Source organism: Danio rerio, chromosome 6 (assembly GCF_052040795.2).
Source record: "Danio rerio strain M-AB ecotype USA chromosome 6, GRCz13ab, whole genome shotgun sequence".
NCBI classification, from domain to species: Eukaryota; Metazoa; Chordata; class Actinopteri; order Cypriniformes; family Danionidae; genus Danio; species Danio rerio.
Window position 1 is genome coordinate 5064491 of NC_141026.1, and position 18010 is coordinate 5082500.

General features: G+C 37.1%; 1 long non-coding RNA gene across 6 annotated transcripts in view; it reads right to left on the minus strand.

Annotated features, from left to right (window-relative positions):
* Positions 1-267: 267 nt before the first annotated feature.
* The window catches only part of LOC137495912 (uncharacterized), a 461128-nt gene continuing 443385 nt past the window's right edge, over positions 268-18010 (minus strand). For 4 of the 6 annotated variants that reach the window (XR_015493066.1, XR_015493062.1, XR_015493065.1 and 1 more), the window contains 2 exons: positions 17830-17911; positions 268-922 (listed from right to left, as the gene is read on the minus strand). This is a non-coding gene — a long non-coding RNA (uncharacterized LOC137495912). Of the gene's footprint in view, positions 923-8255; positions 9667-17829; positions 17912-18010 lie in introns of those variants that run through there. The other 2 variants (XR_015493068.1, XR_015493070.1) reach the window with 2 other exon arrangements.

An 18010-nucleotide genomic window follows, 5' to 3' on the forward strand; every position in this document is an offset into this window, starting at 1 on the left:
TCACTCTTTGTGTATTACTCCGCCCACATATAGTGATAAGGAGAGGACACTCTACTGTTTGATAAATATTGCTGCTGTTGGACAACATCATGTTCTTTGGAGGCTGTTTAGGGGATAATTTAGTTCTTAAGATTGCAACTATGCAGTTTATTTATAAGAATAGTGCCTGTTTTAAAATATTTATAATTTCAGAGCATCGAATTCAGTGCATCGGCTGCCATCAGCCTGTCTGAGCAGATCAAAGAAAGTGACTGTTGACCGCATAAGTCCGTAGGGGAGAAAAACAGCATTTTATCAGTGCAAGTTTCAAACTACAACAGAACAAATCATTATTAAAAAGGTAAATTACATTCTAAGTCCATCTCTTTATTTTGTATTGCTGTATTTATACCACAGAAACTGGTAGTGTTTACTTTGCTCTGGCTTTTTCAGGTTTAATTATTGTGAAATCCTGATTGCAACAGAAATACTGGGAAATCTCTGTAGACTGATGTCATTTCATGCCGTTCAGCCTTTAATCTTAAAATGTGAGCAAAGTCCCCTGTTTTGTCACCACTTTAGAGATTACGCTAGAGAATCATTCAAATACTAGCTGTAAAGTGACGTTTGTGAACTGGCAACAGTTTTTGCTGTTGACGGTCAGCTGCAGATGTGCATGAATGGTGGAAGAAAGTAGTTCCTCGTACAAAAGAGTTTTTTTTGTACTCTCCGTGTTTGATTTTCTTTTTTATACACATGATTATCCGCTGTGTAAGTTGGCGGTTCATTCATTAATAAAGGGTCTAAGCTGAAGGAAAACATTTCTAAGAACACATCAGGTGGCAAATTTCAGTTTTTTTGATTCGTTATTAATCCAGGTTTATTTGTGGTGTCCATTCTTCTCTTCTTTCTTCATCCTCATTTCCGTTATTTGTTTTTAAACCTGTTGAAAGATGAAATTAAACATTATTAGGTTTGTTTTTGAAATCTCTCCTACTCCTACACCAAGGCTGCATTGATTTGTTTTCAAAAAGTAAAAAATAAATAAACAGTAAACGCAGTAATAATCTGAAATATACTAAATAAAATAACTTTACTATATAATTCACTATATAAATATAATTTATTCCTTTGACACTCCATATGAAAAACATAATTTAGTCATTTAGTGTTTGGAACTATACTATCGTAAAGTACTGCTCTGCTAACACAACAAATACAGTAATATAAACTAAATACAGAAATACAATCATTGCAATGCAAACTAAATACTGAAACCCAATACTGAAATTTTCGGAATGTTATATAGCGAACTACAACCTACCACACCAAAATGTACCCAGCTGAAAAACAGCTTAAATCAGCCTATAGGCTGGTTGGCTGATTTTAGCTGGTTGGCCAGGCTGGTTTTTTGTTGGTTTTCCATTTTCAGCCTGGTCTTAGCTGGTCAGGCTGAAAAATGACCAGCTAAATCCAGCTTGACCAGCCTGACTTAAGCTGGACATAGCTGGTTTTGGCTAGGCTGGTCAAGCTGGTTTTAGTTGATCGTCTCACAGCCTGACCAGCTAAGACCAGGCTGAAAATGGCTGGAAACCAGCCTGGAGATGACCAAAACCTCTCTAAAACCAGGCTGGTCAATCAGCTAAAACCAGCCAACCAGCCTAGGCTGGTTTAAGCTGGTTTATACTGTAATTTATAGTAGGCTTAATGATACCTTTTAATATGGTTCAAAAACCATTATACCCATTATAACTTACTATAGTATTTTTTATGTGGGACAAAGTGGCACTTTCAGCCTCCATACAGTCATTACTACTCATATAGAAATATTTAGTGACATTTTAATGTCTTAACTGACACATTTAACCAATTTTATGCATGCTAAGAAAGAGAAAGTTGTATTTTTTCTTCACGAAAACAAAAGTAAATATTGCTGTGTGTTACATGAATTAATTACATTAGATAGTCCTGTTTAATCGTCTAAAGTTCAGCTACAGTGCCTGTATAACTCTCCAGTTCTCTCCTTTTCTAGATGTGTCTGTTTGACTATTTATCGACACTCCGTCATTCATCTGGACGCGCCAGTCTCGGCCGCCATATTGATTCTATACAGGCAATTTACAGGGGTACGGCAGTGAAGCAGGGATTTATTGCGCAGGCACTTCATTGTCAGATGATGGGTGTAAAATGTGATGGTAACGAGGGGAATGAGGTGAGTCTCGCCTGCCGTAAATAACGCTCTCTGATAGCCGATACACAGACGGATGAGTATTTAAAGAGGAAGCCATCAATCCTCATATTCACTCAGATATACTTTAGTTAGCAGTGAAAGGAAATGCGTATCAGCTTTAGCACCCTTTCTAATATGAATCAGACATTTAACCTGATCGACCCTTTGTCATGTCATTTTGAAGTCTCAAAGGAGGTCAAGAAAATGTGTCTTATAATCAAACAATATATTTTATTCGTATTTATTTATTTTGACTGGATGATTTATAAGAAATTAAATATATGCATGCTATTTTAATACATAAGGATCATTTGTTTATTTTAATCATAACTGAATCCTACAGTCAAACAAGCGTTTGTGTTTGTGATGGTGTTTTTCAGCAGATCTGTCACCAAAGAGGTCAAGAAAATCTAACGACACTTAGCAATCTCTACAAAATCAAAGTAATGTCACTTTATTTTTATTATCATTCGTTTATTTTAGTTTATCTGTTTATTTTGACTGGATGATTAACACCACTTAAATAATAAGACATTAAATGTATCACACAAGCTTTTGTGTTAGTGACAGTGTTTTCTGGCACATCTGTTCTAAAGGAGGTCAAGAAAATGTAATGTCATGTTAAGCAATCTCTACAAAACGTGTGGGATATTATACAATGTTTTATTGTCTTATAATCAAAGTTATGCTACTTGTTTTTTTGTTATAATTTATTTATTTTAATTTATCTATTTATTTTGACTGGATGATTTGCACCACTTAAATAGTAAATATATATATATATATATATATATATATATATATATATATATATATATATATATATATATATATATATATATAGATAGATAGATATGTGTGTGTATATATATATATGGGGGTCAAGATAATGTAATGTCACTTTTAGAAACGTCTACAAAACGTGTGGGATTTTATACAATGTTTTATTGTCTTATAATCGAAGTTATGTTGCTTTATTATTATTTTTTATTATAATTTATTTATTTTCACTGAAGGATTTAAAACACTTAAATAGTTAGACTAAAAATATACATGCTATTTTAATACCTAAGCATCAGCTGTTTGTTTTTTTTATTAGAACTGAATACTACATTCGCACAAATGTTTGTGTTTGTGATGGTGTTTTTCAGCAGATCTGTCACCAAAGAGGTCAAGAAAATCTAACGACACTTAGCAATCTCTACAAAATCAAAGTAATGTCACTTTATTTTTATTATCATTCGTTTATTTTAGTTTATCTGTTTATTTTGACTGGATGATTAACACCACTTAAATAATAAGACATTAAATGTATCACACAAGCTTTTGTATAGTGACAGTGTTTTCTGGAACATCTGTTCTAAAGGAGGTCAAGAAAATGTAATGTCATGTTAAGCAATCTCTACAAAACGTGTGGGATATTATACAATGTTTTATTGTCTTATAATCAAAGTTATGCTACTTGTTTTTTTTGTTATAATTTATTTATTTTAATTTATCTATTTGACTGGATGATTTGCACCACTTAAATAGTAAAAAAACCATATATATATATATATATATATGGGGGTCAAGATAATGTAACGTCACTTTTAGAAACGTCTACAAAACGTGTGGGATTTTATACAATGTTTTATTGTCTTATAATCAAAGTTGTGTTGCTTTAATATTATGTTTTTTATTATAATTTATTTACTTTCACTGAAGGATTTAAACCACTTAAATAGTTAGACTAAAAAAATACATATATATTTTAATACCTAAGCATCAGTTGTTTATTTTTTTTTTATTACAACTGAATACTACATTCGCACAAGCTTTTGTGTTTGTGAGGGTGTTTCCCAGCACATCTGTCCCAAAAGAGGTCAAGAAAATGTAACGGCACTTTTAACAATGTTTACGAAATGTGTGGGAGTTTATACAGTGTTTTATCGTCTTATAATTAAAGTTTGATTGAAGTTTATGTAAACCACAAGATACATTTGAAAACATTTTAATAACTCATTTCGTTTGTCTTTGCCATGATGACAGTATATAATGTTTAGTTTTTTTGCAATATATTAGTAAGCGCTGTTTAAGGGTTAATTCGAATGAAAAGTCAGAGGTTTCTTCTGTATTGAAAACTAAATCTCATCTCAATAATAATAATAATAATTATTATTATTATTATTAGCATAATCGAGTACACCCCATTTTGAAAATAAATATTTTTCTCCATTTGTCAGTGAAAGTAGGCGATGTATTTTGGTGCATTTAAACAAAACAGTTTTATTGAACAGATATATTTATTAAAATAATTTTTTTACTCACCAAACATATTTAGAAATTAAAAGATAATACAATTAAATTCAAGCAAAATATTGCAAAAATAAATCACAACCTACAACATCTTAACTAATTATTATTATTATTATTATTATTTTTTGCTTCTCTTGATTTTTCATCTTTTATAAATTTTTATTCAATATTTTTCTATAACACTTAAATTTGGGTGTACTAGTTTTTGGACTGTTATTGTAAGTTAAGCTCCAGATTTGGCTTGAGTACTGAGTAATCTAATGTATACGCTCAAATATAATATTGTATAGCTTCCTATTAAAGATATGAATTTAAAATATAGATTTGTGAGGGGTGTACCTGTATATGATGTGCACTGTACATCTTACAATTCTGACCACTTTCTTAAGAATTCATCTCACTTTTCAGACACTTTTTAAAAATACATTTACATAGAAAAACAATGGAGAAGGTATTCAATGTAAATTGGCCTTTAATACCATAAAATGACCAGACCAACTTTACCGGTAAACAAAAAAAATGTGGTTTTCTTACACTGCAGATTTCTGGCACTTTGCTGGTAATGACACAGCAAAACTGCCCTAGCAAATTTTACAATATTTAAAAAATAGGCTCTCTTTACATTAATCAACCAGGGATTTTCTGGAAAAAGTCTTTGGTAAAGGGGCTAATATAAAACAGGGATTTTTTTTAATGGGATATTAACCTATATTACCTCTAAAAAAACATATATATATATAAATATGTTTTTTTTAGAGGTAATATAGAGGTAAACTATTTCAGTAACACTATAGTTTATGTAACAATTCACACCATTTAATATTGGCTCATGACAGGCCTAATAATAAGATATTAACTCTTTATTATAACTTATAAAGTATGATCTTATTTTACACCCCTAACCCTACCAAACTACCTTACTATCTATTAATAAGCAGTTAATTAATAGTTTCATGAGCTTAAAGTCTTAGTTAATGGTTTGTTAATAGCAGAATTGTACATTTAAATAAAGTGTGACCACCATTCCTTTAATGTTTTGTAATTGATCTATAATGGCATCCAAAGCATGCAAAAGTCCAATGATCTGTTAAAAAGTTTGTCTGTTTGACTTTTCACGCATTAGCTTCTATCAGAAATCCTCGGCGTGTGCAGGTTGACGTGACTGTGTGCTTTTGTCCTTGCTCTGCTGCTGCCGGTGTATACATTGACTGATGGTCCGTGTGACTTATGGACGTCACATTACCGTGAGCCTGTCACTCCAGCAGAAGCGTCAGCCATAATAGCCGTGCGCTCCGTGCCGGAGGTGAGAGAGATTCGATGATGATGATGATGATGATGATGATGAGATCTCTCCAGTAATATCATACAGCAGTGTTTAAATATTTTAATTTCATTTGTCAAGCCGCCGCCTTCCCCGCACTCCATTACTCTGCTAACCATCCCTCATCAGCTGAATTAGTGCATTATTCATCAGCACTAATTATTTTCACATAATGTCTGCCCCGATATATTTAACCCTCGCATTATATCTCCCCGTAATGGCCTTGTAAAATTGAAGTGGAGTGGGGAAGCTCATTTAAAGCACATCACAGAGGCGTGAATGAGTGAGAGGGGAGGCTGTCGAGTTAAACACTTCGGGTCGAGGGTCCCTACTGAGGGGAGACATTTGTTCCTGTCTGATTTGCATGGTGAAGGAGAGGAGAGGTCGATGCCAGACGGACAGACAGACAGATGGATGACTCTTCATCATTCATTCCTCGTGTTCAGGGTTCTGGACTGACTGTATAGAGGAGCTTCAACATCAGACAGGGTGTAGAGCAGGGCCAGTGCTGGTGTAATTAGTTACAAATTAACTAGTCAATTTAATTAAATTACCTTCACCTAGAACATGTAAGCATTGCTTTTAATTTTTAGGTAATTAAAGTTCATTAAAATATACTTTACTAAACTACTGTGCATAAATTCAATAGTTCTTCATTGATCGATTCATCCATCCGTCCACCCATCAGCCCTCCAACCCACCCACCAGAACCATCCAACTACCCATCCAACCAAACACACACACACACACACACACACACACACAAAACAACCATACACACACACCCCCAACCAACCAACCATAACACATCCAACCAACCAATCATACACACACCCACGCAACCAAACACTCACCCAATGAACCAACCGACCATACACACACAGCTAACCAACCAACCAACCATATAACACCCAACCCACCAAACACCCACCCACTCACCCAATGAACCAACCAACCAACCAACCAACCATAAAACACCCAACCAACCAAACACCCACCCACTCACCCAATGAACCAACCAACCAACCAACCACACACACACACCAAACCAACCAACCAAAACCTAACCAACCCAACCATACATTCACCCACTTACCGAACAAACTAACCAACCAACCACACACACACACACACACACCAAACCAACCAACCAAAACCTAACCAACCCAACCATACATTCACCCACTTACCGAACAAACCAACCAACCACACACACACACACCAAACCAACCAACCAAAACCTAACCAACCCAACCATACATTCACCCACTTACTGAACAAACTAACCAACCAACCAACCACACACACACACACACACACACACACACCAAACCAACCCAACCATACATTCACCCACTTACTGAACAAACTAACCAACCAACCAACCACACACACACACACACACACACACACACCAAACCAACCCAACCATACATTCACCCACTTACTGAACAAACTAACCAACCAACCAACCACACACACACACACACACACCAAACCAACCCAACCAACCAAAACCTAACCAACCCAACCATACATTCACCCACTTACCGAACAAACCAACCAAACAACCAACCACACACACACACACACACACACCAAACCAACCAACCAAAACCTAACCAACCCAACCATACATTCACCCACTTACCGAACAAACTAACCAACCAACCAACCAACCACACACACACACACACACACACACCAAACCAACCAACCAAAACCTAACCTACCCAACCATACATTCACCCACTTACCGAACAAACCAACCAAACAACCAATCAACCACACACACATACACCAAACCAACCAACCAACCAAAACCTAACCAACCCAACCATACATTCACCCACTTACTTAACAAACCAACCAACCACACACCCACTCATCCAACCAACAATACACACACACCCAACCATACCATACCATACAGGCATCCAACTACCCAACCAACCAACAAACCATCCATCCACAAATCTGTTCATCCGTCTACCCACCTGAAAATCCATGCACCCCCCCCCCCCCCCCTCCATCCATCCATTTGCCCAACCGTCTAACCACCCTAAAATCCATTCACCCACCTACTTACTCAAACCAACTAACCATGATAAGGGGCATGATAGGTCTCCTTTAATTTAATTACTTTACTGATTGATTACACCACGTAAATACTAATATATACATGAATTATGCTATTTTAATACATGCATTTATTCTTATTATAACAGAACACTCCATTCACACAAGCTTTTGTGTTTGTGACGATGTTTTCCAGCAGATCTGAGCTCTTCCACTGAAGCTTGTTGATTTCTGCTGTTTTCCTCCAGCTTGACTCAGTTTCTCTGCAGGATCTCGGACATCTGACTGGGGTTAAAACACCGTCTGACTCAAACACACACACACACACTAGAGACGCCGGACACACAAAGGGTTTTATCTGAGCTTTATTAATTCATGCCTTCCACATTCCACGACATGTAAAATTTACACTGCACCTTGTTCTTGCTCCAGTTGGTTTATTTGCGGTGTCCTGAGAGTGTTAACAGTGACCTTAACTGTAACCTCACACACACACACAGACGAGACAGCAGACAGTCAGACAGTTCAGAGATGAGCATTATCTCCATCAGTTATTCTGGCAAAACAAACATCTCTGAGTTTCTACAGCAGAAATAAAAGCCAGACCCTGATGAGCACACGCAACTGAAGACTAAATGCATTATGAATATATCAACAAATATAATAATGCATTATAAAGTGTTCAATAAAACAATATTTCAGTTTATTATACATTATGAGAGCAGAGTTGTATATTTAACAAGAAAAAAGACTAGTTTATTTATTTATGTATTTGACATGGACATCACAATTACACTGGAGAACCAAATGCATTTGTTTAAGTGTTTTAGCAAACTTGAAAACCTTCTGTCCACAGGAAGCTTGACAAAATGGAAATATAATAAATACATATAAACAACATTATAATTATTTACATAAAATTACTGCAGGCAAAAGCAAAGCTGACATGATCCAACAAACTAATAGAGGATTAAATTTGTGCAAACACTGCTGTTTTGTTTTTAACCACTTTTTAAGCACACTACTAAAAATGTTTAGATTACTTTCTGATTTTAAGCTAACCGGTAAATCATTCCACAGTTTGGCTCCCTTTACAAAGAAGACAGATTGACCAAAGCAGGTCTTACACTCAGGCCCGGATTGTCTAATCGGGAGGACTGGGAGAATCCGCTTGTTAAGTGGTGACGTGTTGGTGACGTATGTAACACTGTTTCCCGGTTCAAGCCGCCATTCATTTGGGTTGAGAAATCATTTGTTTATGATCACTTTTCATTTATATCACACATTAAAGTTAATTTTATATAAAGTCGTAGTGTACACAACAATCTCTAGGCTTGCTGCATAACAAATACCAAAATTTTTACAATTTATAAAAAACTAATCACTTCCTTGCCATTGGATATTAGGCATGGACATATATATTGTGATTTTTGAAAATATTAAATCGCTTTGTAAACGTTTATTATTACCATTTGATGAGTCTCCCCATTTAGTTGTATAGAGTGATTGGACCCGGAAGCCGCTTCGCATGACGTCACACTTAACAAGCGGATTCTGTTGGAAAAATAGGAATCATTTTTTTATTACTTTTGTCTCTTATTCTTTTAATCAAACAATTATTTGTATTGGTCATGTAAGGGTCATATATTAACTGAACTTCTACTGTTGTGTGTGAGTGCTGTGCATACTAATTAGCATTTTTGCAGAAGTAGATAGATGCGGGTCCAAAATTAAATTCAGCTCTGCAGAAACTTCCTGTCTGAAGAGAGGAGTTAAAACTGAACACAGAACACAGAAAGTTGTATGCTGTTTTGTTGTGCAGAGAATTCGTAGAAAAAGAGGAAGTATGTCTAAGGTGTGGCCAATGGAGGACTGCAGAATGACTGACAAGTGACGTTACACCAAAACCTCACCTGTTAAGATCGGTTGTGTATATATGCTGGAGTCAGGAAATGTATGTTAGCTGCGAACCTCTTGAATGTAATTCTTGTTTTGCATTGGGGTAATGTAACCCAGAGCTCTGTCATCGAATTATTCAATTGTGTCTAATAAATGGCATATTTTTGGCATTGAAGAAAACCCTCTCCTGACCTTTTCTTATTGAACTTGCATGGAATTGGCTAGATACTCCAACAATTCCTGGTGCGTTTTTTGGCCGTCACACTTTTTTCATTTATGTATTTATTTGACCATAGCCTTACTTTTTTTATTTGTTATTTTGCAGCAGCTCAGATCTTTTTATTTATTTTCTCGCAGCCCCGTGAGCAAAATGCAGCCTGCAGGTTGATGATGTAACTATCATTTGACCCCAAACAGTGGCACCTTAATGAATATAAGATTTCGAATAATTAATATTAATCAATATTACACCTGCTCAATGAAAATCAGATGATTAGAAATCTAAAAAAGGGAGAACACGATTAAGCTGTTGTGGTCCAGTGGTTAGTGTGCTGCGTTACGCCGACCTGAGTTCCAATCTCACTTCATTTATTTATTTTATAATTTTTCCTTTTTTAGTGTTAAGACATATAATACTGTTTGAATTACTTATGTAGGTGTAATTTTTTATTTTTCGGGTGACCACTGTTACAAAGGACTGGATATTCAATTCAATTCAGCTTTATTTGTATAGCACTTTCACAATGTAGATTGTGTCAAAGCAGCATCACATAAATGTTCATAGTAACTGGATCAGGGTAGTTCAGTTTTTAGTTTAAGTTCAGTTCAGTTTAGCTCAGTTCACTGTGGTTTGAAGTCATTATTGAGAGTCCAAACACTGAAGAGCAAATTCATCGATGAGTAGCTTTTCAGATCCTGAACCATGCAAGATATCTATAAAGAATTAGTAATTTTGACGTTTTGCAGCACGCTGTTTAAATAGCAAATGCATTTGCGCTCATATGTGCGCCCGTAGGCGTTCTGGTCTAAAAAGGAAGGCGTGTTGTGATGCATTGCTGGCGCGTTGCTATTTTGAGAACTATAATAGATTTTTCAATAGACCAGAATAAAGCCGGTCTATTATCCAGCGCAGAGCAAGTTATTTATGCGCCTCGCTTACACACTGCTTCATACACACAAGATGTAGAGCAATACGCAAATATCTTTACATATGAAAAAGAATTAAAATATTAAAGATGATGTATGATGTAAAAAGGATATTTATAGGATATAAAAATAAAGGATTAAAATATTACAAAACATTATTTTCTAGCCTACATAAATGTAAAAAACACTGCCTTCATGCCTTCATTATTTCGGGGGGCTTTTTCAGTTCATTCATAACAATTTGCTTTTGTATAATTTCATCATTATTAGCAGCAGGCACGTGCACACATAGGGCTCAACCTGTGCAGTGCACATGCCCTTTTTAGTCTTGGATAGAAAGTGCCCTTCCAAAATGATCAAAAATGCCCCGTGAAGCGGCACACCTTCGGTCCCGCCCTTCAGTAGGCGCGCGACAACACAGCTGATCAGTACGCGCGCGACAACACAGCTGATCAGTACGCGCGCGATAACACCACTCTTCAGTACGCGCGCATCCACTCTACAGATCTGCAGCAACCCCCCCCCTCTCTCCTAAAAATTTATCCTGCACATGCCCCTTGGACAGTCTCTGCACAGGCCTGTATAGCCGTATTTTTTCTTATATGCATATTTATATTTGTTTTTTTTTTTTAAAAAAAGCTTAGATTTGCCCACCTTTCAGGTTTTAGACCATATGGGGCACAGCATGTGTATCTGGATATAACTCAGTTGTTTGATCTCACTTAATTATTATTGTTCATTTATTTGTTTACTGGAAATTTTGAAATAGTTTTGAAACAAATCTTTGCGCTTAACAAACGAAATGAATTATTTATAGGCTAACTGATGTCCGTGCGTACAAGGTTTCCCTATCCACGAGAGCGAAAGTGAAAGTTAATAATTTATCTCTCATTCTCGCGCTGCAGATGCTCTGTTTAACTGTTTTCTTGCTAGTGAAACGCTCAGTTTTTCCACTTCCACTTACTTTACGTCATGTAAATAGCAAATGTGCCATGGCGCAATGCAACTGACCTCTTAAAGGGAATGGGAGACGAGACTCTGATTGGTTTATTCTCAAAACACGCCTATAACTCATTAACAAAATAACTCAACCCTTTTAGACCTTTTCTCCAACCTTATATTAGCAAAAGTGGATTCTGACACGCCCGGAATGCGTTTGCACCCTGCGCTTTGCACTTTTGCGCATGGACCATCAAAATAGAGTCCAAATAGTCTCTACCTCTTTCTCCCACGCGCACACACACAGATCTTCTTTAAGGGCTGAGCATCTGTGAGTTACGTGTTGTGTGATGTGATGTTAATGAGCTGCTCATGAATGTGCTGTGTGAGCTCATTGAACATGACAGTGTGAAAGGGCAGAGCGCCACACTGATGTGCAGATTTATGACCTCAGATAGTAAAACTCAGATTGACTTCTCACCACGTCTCAAATGTTTGCTTTCTCAGCTCATAAAATACACTCATCATTCTTGTGGTGGCGAAATAGACAACAGAGAGCTGGATTAACATTATGACAGTTCATACACACACACTTACAATCAAACTCTCTCTCACACACTCTTTTTCAGTGTATGTGAGGCAGATTGGAAATTACTAAAAATCATGAACCATGATTCCCCACTGGCTTGCTTGGTTTGGGACCTGTGGAGCTGTGCATCGATGGATTTGCCCTTCAGTGTTTGGACTCTCAGCAGTAAAAGTTAAACCACACTGAACTGAGCTAAACTGAACTGAACTTAAACACTGAAAACTGGACTGACACTGTTTCAATTCACTATAATCTTCTATGTGAAGCTGCTTTGACACAATCTACATTGTAAAAGCGCTACAGAAATAAAGATGAATTGAATTGAACCAGACTGAACAGAACAGCTCAGCAAAGCTTCGTTTATGTGATCATAAATCATTCTGATGTGCAGATCTGATGGTCGAGAAACATTTCTTTTTCTCTCCGGTTTCTTTTTGTCATTTTATTTAGGATTTTATGAATAGAAAGTTAAACTTTTATTTTAAAGCATCCTTATTATCGTCCCTTTGAGATTTAATTGCTGTAGTTTATTAATAGTTTGGATTTAATTGTTCATTTATTCATTCATTTTCTTTAAAAAGGGTTTATTAATCTGGGGTTGCCACAGCAGAATGAACCACTAACTATTCCAGCATATGTTTTACGCAGCGGATGCCCTTCCAGCTGCAACCCATCACTGTGAAACACCCATTCACCTATAGGGCGAAGCAGTGGCGCAGTAGTTAGTGCTGTCGCCTCACAGCAAGAAGGTCGCTGGTTCGAACCTCGGCTCAGTTGGCGTTTCTGTGTGGAGTTTGCATGTTCTCCCTGCGTTCGAGTGGGTTTCCTCCGGGTGCTCCGGTACAGGTGAATTGGGTAGGCTAAATTGTCCGTAGTGTATGAGTGTGTGTGTGAATGTGTGTGGATGTTTCCCAGAGATGGGTTGCGGCTGGAAGGGCATCCGCTGCGTAAAAACTTGCTGGATAAGTTGGCGGTTCACTCCGCTGTGGCTACCCCGGAATAATAAAGGGACTAATGAATGAATGAATGAATTCACCTATGGCGCATGTGTTTGGACTGTGGGGGAAACCGAAGCACTTGGAGGAAACTCACGCGAACACAGGGAGAACATGCAAACTCCACACAGAAATGCCAACTGACCCAGCCAGGGCTCAAACCAGCGACCTTCTTGCTGTGAGGTGATTGTGCTACCTACTGTGCCACCATGCTGCCCTTATCCAAGCCAAACTAAAAGAAATAAGAAGGAAAAATACTGTGAAAACCTCTTCGCTCTGTCAAACATTGATTCATTTATTCATTTTCCTTCAGCTTAGTCTCAATTTCAGAGGTCGCCACAGTGGAATGAACCGCCAACTATTCCAGCATGTGTTTTACGCAGCGAATGCCCTTCCAGCTGTAACCTAGTACACTCATTAACACACACACACATACACGACGGCCAATTTAGTTAATTTAATTCCCCTATAGCGCATGTCTTTGGACTGTGGGGGAAACCGGAGCACCCGGAGGAAACCAGCGCCAACATGGTGAGAACATGCAAACTCCACACAGAAATGCCAACTGACCCAGCCGAAAACTTGAATCAGCGGTCTTTTTGCCCCTCTGTTTTGGGAAATATTAAAAAAGATTAAAAAAATTCACAAGGGGGCTAATCATTTTGACTTTAAGGGCTCTATTTTGACGATCCATGCGTAAAATGCAAAGCGCAGAGCGCAAATGCTTTCAGAGCATGTCAGAATCCACTTTTGCTAATATAAGGATGGAAAAATTTGCTTTGCGCCATGGTGCATGGTCAAAAAGATTTGAGCTTATTGTCTTAATGAGTTATAGGTGTGTTTTGAGAATAAACCAATCAGAGTCTCATCTCCCATTCCCTTTAAGAGCCAGTTGAGTCGCGCCATAAGCGCATTTGCTAATTACATGAGGACTTTGTAAGTGGAAAAACTGAGCGTTTCACTAGCAAGAAAACAGTTAAACAGAGCATCTGCAGTGTGAGAATGAGAGATAAGCTTTCACTCTCTTGGATAGGGAAACCTTATACGCACAGACAACAATTAGCTTATAAATAGTTAATTTAGTTTGTTGGGCACAAATATTTGTTTCAAAACTATTTCTAAATTCAGTTATAATTTCCAGCAAACGAATAAATGAACAATAATAACAAAGTGTGGTCAGAAAACTGAGTTATATACTAAAACACATGCTGTGCCCCATATGGTCTAAAACCTGACAGGTGGACAAATCTAAGCTTGTTTTTAATAAAAAACAAATATAAATATGGATATAATAAATAATACTGCTAATAATAATAACATTATACAAAAGCAAATTGTTATGAATGAACTGAAAAAGCCTCCCGAGATGAAGGCATGAAGGCAGTGGTTTTTACATTTATGTAGGCTAGAAAATAATGTTTTGTAATATTTTAATCCTTTATATTTATATCATATATATATCCTTATTACATCCTATATATATCTTTAATATTTTAATTCTTTTTCATATGTAAAGATATTTGCGTATTGCTCTACATCTTGTGTGTATGAAGCAGTGTGTAAGCGAGGCGCATAACTAACTTGCTCTGCGCTGGATAATAGACCGGCTTTATTCTGGTCTATTGAAAAATCTATTATAGTTTCTCAAAATAGCAACGCGCCAGCAATGCACCTCAACACGCCTCCTTTTTAGACCAGAACGCCTACGGGCGCACATATGAGCGCAAATGCATTTGCTATTTAAACAGCGTGCTGCAAAACATCAAAACGACTAGCAAACAACTATTGTGTAGCACCTTGCGCCGGGTGTATGATAGGGCCCTACCAGGGCCGGAGCAAGCTGAACTGCCGCTCTAGGCAGAGGACGATCACGCCGCCCTCAATCCCAATGTAAAAACGAAAGTGACCGGTTATGAAAATGAAGTGAGGTGTCGCGGACCTTTATTCTGCCGCCCTATGCGCGGATATAACTGAGGACGCGCGGGTGCTGAGGGAGAGAGGGAGGTGTCGCTGACGCTGCCCTCTCTATTCTGTCGCCTATGCGCGAATATATCTGAGGACGCGGGTGGTGAGGGAGGTGACGCGGACATAACTGAGGACGCAGGTGGTAAGGGGGGTGTTGCTGACGCCGCCCTCTCTATACTGCCGCCTCTATGGACGCGCCAGCCCTGGGCCCTACATCATAATATTGACTTTTTATCCAAATAACTTCAGCAAAAAAACAAAATCAAAGTGCACACAAAAAAAAAAAACCTGGGTTCCACACTATCGTTTTGTATTGAGTCAACAAGGCGAAATTAAGCTAAGTTGATTGAACATGAAATAATTAAGTTGTCCCAAAAGAAACCTCAAGAATTGTGTTGCTTCAGCTCATTTTAAATCAGTAGTTTGAACAAACATGTTTCTGCGTCATGTTTCTGAGTGCATCAGCACAGAAAGACAAATCCCAATATTAAAATCAGGCTGAATTATGAAGCTCCTCTAATTGGCAGCTGGACAGTCTCGCGTCTGTAATAATTCAAATCTACTGTCCAAATGTGACTGCGGGATTCAGTCCGACTCATTTTATGCAGGAGCGCGGACGTAATAAAAGCCTCGGCGCTCTTCATTCTCTGCCCGCGTCGACTGCATGATAAATCAAAGCGCAGATATTTCAGCAGAATTTAGCCCAAGGAGAGGTAATTTAAATAATATCTCTTGCGCCCGAGCTGCTTCCGAATAAAAATTATGTCTCTGGCAATATTTCACCCAATATGAAGCAGAGAAAATGATTTTCTTCCTAAATAACAAAAACGCAGTAACTCAAATAGGCAACCTTTCTATAAGCAAGGTTAATTACGTCTGCTTCTGGGAGAGATGCGGAAAACAGACGCAAACCTTCATTACATTTCATTATCCAGCGCATCTGTAGATTTGGGAAGTGATCATTACGCATTATAATCTGTCACCGGTGTTTTCAGGAAGGTTTCTGACTTGGAAAGGTTATGGAAGTCACGGCTCTGGAGATCTGGAGTTAATGGAGCTGATTATTAAACTGAATTATTAATCTGCGAGGAGCTGTTGCCGGGGTGGGAAAAAAGCACAATGACTCTGTGAATGAGTTTATAATCGTGTGTACATTAGTAACAGTTGTTCAGCTGACAATATGATTCGGCTGCACCACTGTGGCCTTGTTGAGATTATGACGCACTTGAAATCTTATATATATATATATATATATATATATATATATATATATATATATATATATATATATATATATATATATATATATATATATATATATATATATATATATTAAATATGGCATGTTTGGCTCATTGGTTAAGACTGTTGCCTCACAGCAAGAATATCACTGGTTCGAGTCCCGGCTGGACCAGTTGGCATTTCAACAGTGTGGAGTTTGCATGTTCTCCCCGTGTTGGCGTTGGTTTCCTCCAAGTGCTCTTGTGTCCCTCACAGTCCAAACACATGCACTATAGGTGAATGGAATAAACTAAATTGGTGTATAAGGGTGCTTTCACACTTAGACTTTTGTCTCGTTTGCCAAGTTAGCGCGGTTTGTTTGGCAAAGAGAGAAGATATTTTCAACACATTTCTAAAAATAATAGTTTTAGTAACTCATCTCTAGTAACTGATTTATTTTATCTTTACCATGATGACAGTAAATAATATTTGACTTTATATTTTTCAAGACACTTCTATACAGCTTAAAGTGACATTTAAAGGCTTAACTAGGTTATTTAGGTTGACTAGGCAGGTTAGGGTAACTAGGCAAGTTATAGTATAACGATGGTTTGTTTTTTAGACTATCGAAAACATATATAGCTTAAAGAGGCTAATAATATTGACCTTAAAATAAGTTTTAAAATTGTAAAAACTGCTTTTATTCTAACCGAAATAAAACAAATAAGACTTTCTCTAGAAGAAAAAATATTATCAGACATACTGTGAACATTTCCTTGCTCTGTTAAACATCATTTGGTAAAATATTTTAAAAAGAAAAAAAATAAATAAATAAAAGGGGGCTAATACTTCTGACTTCAACTGTGTGCAGGTACATTTCACTTTAGAAAATACACCCTTAGGTTTAGTCAAAAAGGGTGCTGTCCTTCGAATAAACATTGGTGAATTTCTACACACTGATAAAGGAACCCTTAACATTCACAGAGTTTGTGTTGTTTCTTCATGCAGAATAGAGTTATAAATTAAAATTAACTTTAGCTGCTTTATTTTCAGAGGTTTAGTGAAGGCCGCTCAATTTTGACCAAAAGGACAGACGGTCTACACAGAATAGAATAGAATAGAATAGAATAGAATAGAACATCAGGAGGGTTAAAGCAACATATCTTACCATTCGTATGGTTTTTGATCTGCAGAAGTTTTTTAAATGAAGAGATTAATCTGGTGAAGATCAAACATCTGGTCAATCATCTCTGAGGGAAAGAGTCTGAATGAAGAACCTGAGGAGGAAGAGAGAGAGAGAGAGAGAGAGAGAGAGAGATTGAGGTTTAGCAGTGTTTAGTGTGTTTTTT